Here is a 6,156-nt window from a genome sequence, read left to right on the forward strand (position 1 = left end):
CTGGAGTATGCAGCACCAGTCTGGAACCCACACCTGGTCAAGCACGTCAAGAAGTTAGAGAAAGTACAAAGGTTTGCAACAAGGCTAGTCCCAGAGCTCAAGGGAATGTCGTACGAGGAAAGGTTAAGGGAAATCGGACTGACGACACTGGAGGACAGAAGGGTCAGGGGAGACATGATAACGACATACAAGATACTGCGGGGAATAGACAAGGTGGACAGAGATAGGATGTTCCAGAGAGGGGACACAGGGACAAGGGGTCACAACTGGAAGCTGAAGACTCAGACGAGTCACAGGGACGTTAGGAAGTATTTCTTCAGTCATAGAGTTGTCAGCAAGTGGAATAGCCTAGCAAGTGAAGTAGTGGAGGCAGGAACCATACATAGTTTTAAGAAGAGGTATGACAAAGCTCAGGAAGCAGAGAGAGAGAGGATCCAGTAGCGATCAGTGAAGAGGCGGGGCCAGGAGCTGAGTCTCGACCCCTGCAACCACAATTAGGTGAGTACAATTAGGTGAGTACACACACACACACACACACACACTCATACACACACACAAACACACACACACACACAAACACACACACACACACACACACACACACAAACACACACATACACACACACATGCACACATGTGGTAATGCTTTATTTACAGCTAGCAAAGTCAGGGTATTTCTCCAGAATGGTCTGTAATATACCACTGTGGATAAAATACTTAGCCAAAATTCTCACTCCTTTCCTCCGTTCTTCTTCACCTGCTGACCCTCACCTGCAACCTCTCGTCTTCCACCACTTCTTATATTGAGTTTCTCTTTATTTATGTTCTGCTTAATGATGGTCTCAGTTTTCTCAGATTGCAGGTCAATAAAAAATAAAGATAAAAATAAAGATTTTATTTCTTTGCAACGTTACAATGTGTATTTAAAATTTTCATTAGTTAAGTACAAAGAAACCCACTATCATGCCGGGGTATTTCGGACAGACTTGATCTGGCTACTTTATCTACCTATAAAACATATTGATTTGTGGTTTCTAACTCTTTTTCCGCTCAGAGTAACTTTTATTTTCAAACCTCTGGTGTTACTGTAGAGAAATGCTTTTGGGTCTGCCTAAACGAGATACACCTGTGGGAGAAAATTACATATATACTAAAAGACAAGAACACCAATAAAATATCCTTCTTGAAAGATATGTCAGGTGTTGTCCTAGAGGATAATGCACCAAATGGAGATAGTGGCCCTGGTGATGAAACAGGTAAAGACAACGTTATACAATTTACAGAGGCACAAAGTAGCGATAGTGTTGCAGATGGAACAAAGGATGATGATGTACCATGGAATAGAGCTGACACAATCCCAGTAAAAACTGGTGGAAGCACTGATGTCCATACAGGGGTGGCAGGTAGTGGGGAAACAGAAAAAATGCACCAGCAGTTAATGCAGCCACAAAAAATCCTAGCAAACAAAATTCCAGTCTATGCAAATTCTATGCCTTGGGTATCTGCAGGCATGGTATATCAGGAAAAACAGGTGGGACATGCACCTTTGACCTTCCCAAAAAATGCCGCACCCACATGACAACCGTAGAGTACAACTCTCCTTCCTGTAACTTATTTTACCCCGAAATGTGTCACTAGTCAGTCCATGAAAGAAAAGAAAATGCTACAACGTATACTACCAGGCACATCATCTGAAGGAGACAAGACACAGACCAGCCAGCTATGGGAAACAAAAGAGGGGAGCCACAACCTCTCCGGCAACAAACAGCGAAATTCCTTACATCAGTGGAGTGCTCACGGAGTCAAATGCAATGTTTGCAGCTTTCACAGAGACCCATATAAAGGATCATTTTGACAACGAAAAATGGATCCCGGGTTATAATCTATTCAGATGCGGCAGACTAAACAGGCAACAAGGGGGGATTGGCCGGTACATCACAGAGTCGCTCATTTGCTCAGAACTACTAAACACCTCCACTGATGTAGCTAAAGTTTTGACAGTAAAAAATGAAAACCAAAACCTTGTCATTGTGGTTGTATAGAAGCCTCCGGATGCAACTTCCCCGCAATTCCAGGAACAGCATTTGAAAATTGACCGCTGATGCCCCAGACATCTTGCTACTGGGAGATTTCAACTTGAGACACCTAAAATGAAGGAGTGCATCAAATATTATTTTAACAGAGATCGCCTCAGGAGGCAGCTCAAATGAAAATTCACACATACACGAGCTATTAAATCTCTGCACCAAATTCACTTTAAATCAGCAAATAATAGAAAATAATAGAAAATACGCTGGACCTTATTTTCACTAACAACGACGATCTGATATATAATATAACCGTATCAAAGACAATTCACTCAGATCACAACATAATAGAGGTACAGACATGTATACAGAGGGCTCCTGACCAACAAAATGTGATCAGTTATGAAGGTGTCTTCACAAAATTCAACTTCAAAAACAAAAGCATATAAGGAGAGCAAGTCAACTATGTCCTAAATAAAACAAGCTGGAAAGATATAAACAACACAAGTCCGAACCTTTGCCTAGACTAGAAAAAATTATCTCTGTGGCACTTAAGGTCTGCTCAAGGAACATTCCATTAAGAAAAAGAAAGAAAAAATGTAAACTAGAAAGACAGAGACGCTCCCTATACAGGCAAAGGTGAAGAATCGCAGAGCTACTGAGAGAGGCCAATATATCTGATATACGAAGGGAGGCACTAACGCGACGGTCTGGAGTTTTGAGACTCTCTGACCGCGGGTTCAAACCCCACCCGTGGTATGGTTTGTTTACAATCATGTCATTACGATTTCGTGAGTCAAGTTAAGGGAGGCACTAGTCAGAGAAATAGCAAATATCAAACTTAAGCTTAAGGAATCTTACAGGAGACAAGAATCTCAGGAAGAACTAAAAGCCATAAAGGAAACTGAAAAAAGAAAAACAAAATAGTTCTTCTCTTATGCCAAATCTAAGGGTAAAACAGCATCCAGTATTGGGGGGCCCTGCTCAAGCGAGATGGGACATATAAAGATGACAGCAAAGAAATGGGTGCGACTCAGTTTCCAGTGAGCCATTAACCAGACTAAGGGTCAACAATCTAAATGAATTCTTTATGACTGAGACCCAAAATCTGGTCATCTCAAAAATCTCTTATATTATCCTAACACCACAAGACTTTCAAAAGGCAATAAATGACATGCCCATGCACTCTGCCTCAGGCCCAGACTCATGGAGCTCCGTGTTCATCAAGAACTGCAAGAAGCCCGTCAAGTGCCTTCAGCATTCTATGGAGAGGAAGCATGTACACAGTGGTCATCCCACCCTCACTAAAAAACAACAGACATAGCACCACTCTACAAAGATGGCAGTAAAGCAATTGCAGAGAACTACAGACCGATAGCATTAACATTCCATATCATAAAAATCTTTGAAAGGGTTCTAAGAAGCAAGATTGCCAACCACCTATATACCCATCAGTTACACAACCCAGGGAAACACGGGTTTAGAGTAGGTCGCTCCTGCCTGTCTCAGCTAATGGACCACTATGACAAGGTCCTGGATGCTATAAAGGATAAACAAAATGCAGATGTAGTATACATAGACTTTGCAAAAGCCTTCGACAAGTGTGACCATAGTGTAATAGCGCACAAAATGCGTGATAAAGGGATAACAGGAAAAGCTGGTAGATGGATCTATAACTTTCTAATAAATAGAACACGAAGAGTAATAGTAAACAGAGTAAAGTCTGATGCAGCTACGGTGAAAAGCTCTGTTATACAAGACACAGTACTCGCTCTCATCCTATTCCTCATCCTCATATCTGACATAGAGTGTAAGCCATAGCTCCGCGTCTTCGTTTGCAGATGACACCCGAATTGCCTAGACAGTGACCTCCATAGAAGACACCACAAGTCTCCAAGCGGACATCAACCCAAATCTTTAAATGGGCCACTCAGAACACTATGAAGTTCAATGAAGAGAAATTTTGTACTGCTCAGATATGGAGAACTTGAGAAAATTAAAACTGAATCAGTGTATACAACAAATTCTAACCATATAGTAGAGCGAGAAAACAATGTGAAAACCACAACAATGTATCTACTGCATCTTTTAGAAAAATAATAGGATGTATAACCTTCAAAACTAGGGATGGTAAGCCCATAATGATTCTCTTAAAATCGCTTGTTCTCTCTAGGCTGGAATACTGCTGTACACTAACTGCCCGCTTCAAGCCAGGCGAAATTGCTGACCTGGAGAGTGTACAAAGAACTTCACGGCACACATAAGTACGATAAAGCACCTAAATTACTGGGAACGGTTGAGGTCTCTTGATTTGTATTCTCTGGAATGCAGGCGAAAAAGATAAATGATAACATACACTTGGAAAATCCTAAAGGGACTGGTACCAAACTTTCACACAAAAATCACTCCCTATGAAAGCAAAAGACTCGGCAGGAGATGCAACATTCCCCCGATGAAAAGCAGGGGCGCCACGGGTACACTGAGAGACAACACAGTAAGTTACAGGGGCCTGACCAGCCTGGCTGTGGCTCGTACGTCAATTTGCGTGCGGCCAGCAGTAACAGCCTGGTTGATCAGATCCTGATGCACCTCGAGACCTGGTCTCAGACCGAGCCGCGGGAGCGTTGACCCCCGAAGCCCTCTCCAGGTATACGCCAGATATATTAAGTAACTACCATCGGTAACTTACTGCAGCTACGGTAATTTTCCAGAGACAATAAATTCTTAGATAAAATCACCATTTCTTCTACTTTGTTTTCCAATATATAAAAAAAAGCTAAATATTTATTTTTTTTGTCTACAATTCTTTTACTTTCATTCATCATTTTTTCATTTATTTTACGTTATATATTTATGTTACATAAGAAGATGCGGAGAGAGAAAAATGAAATTCGCTATAATATTAAATTACAGTGAACAGCTAAAAATTTTATGATACATAATTCGTAGTATTGGCTTCAGGTCAGTGACCTGTACACACGGATGTAACTCTGGCTGTACTTATATTGTCAATCATCTGAAACGTATTTACCCGATGGTATTTTGGTTCTTCGTTTTTGTACCTGGTTCAGATTATGTGAATGTAAGAATACAGGTCAGTACCTGTCAACCTTATGCACATAATTTCTCATATATAAAATTAATTAAGTTGGTCCTTTTTCTGAGCTGGATTTGAGCAGTGAAGATCTACTTAAATAAATAATTGTGACTTGACTGGAAGAAGTGTTTAGTTGAGTCTACATAAACTGAAAATAAATGTAATTAATATTATCTGGATCATAATATAAATTTGTAATTGTTAAGCCCAGATGAGGCTAGGATTATAATTGGTATACACATTTTAATATTAATGTGTATTTGTGTAATAGTCACACATAATTGTGAAATTCCTAAGCCCAAAGAGAGGCTAGGATTGTAAATGACATAAATAATTGTGAATTTGCTAAGCCCAGTTAGGGCTAGGAATTATATTTGTGTAATTAATAATTAATTTGCTGAGACAGAAATATTTGGATAGGATATATTTAATGCATATATGTAATAATTATATAAACTGTGTCACACATAGGTACGATAAAGCACCTAAGTTACTGGGAATGGTTGAAAACCCTTGATTTGTATTCCCTGGAACGCAGGCGAGAGAGATACATGATAATATACACTTGGAAAATCCTAAAGGGATTAGTACTAAACTTGCACATGAAAATCACTCTCTGTGAAAACAAAAGACTCGGCAGGAGATGTAACATTCCCCCAGTGAAAAGCAGGAGCGCCACGAGTACACTGACAACACAATAAGTGTCAGGGGCCCAAGATTATTCAACTGCCTCCCAGCATACATAAGGGGGATTACCAATAGACCCTTGGCTGTCTTCAAGAAGACACTGGACAGACCAGCCGAGCTGTGGTTCGTACGTCAGTTTGCATGCGGCAAGCAGTAACAGCCCGGTTGATCAGACCCTGATCCCCCACAAGGCCTGGTCTCAGACCGAGCCGCAGGGGCGTTGACCCCCGAAACCCAGGTCAGCAGTTTCGCCTGCCTTGAAGGGGGTAATTAGTGTGCAGTAATATTCCAGCCTAGAGAGAACAAGCGATTTCAAGAGAACCATCATGGGCTTGGCGTCCCTAG

Source organism: Cherax quadricarinatus, chromosome 5 (assembly GCF_038502225.1).
Source record: "Cherax quadricarinatus isolate ZL_2023a chromosome 5, ASM3850222v1, whole genome shotgun sequence".
In the NCBI taxonomy this organism is placed as follows: domain Eukaryota; kingdom Metazoa; phylum Arthropoda; class Malacostraca; order Decapoda; family Parastacidae; genus Cherax; species Cherax quadricarinatus.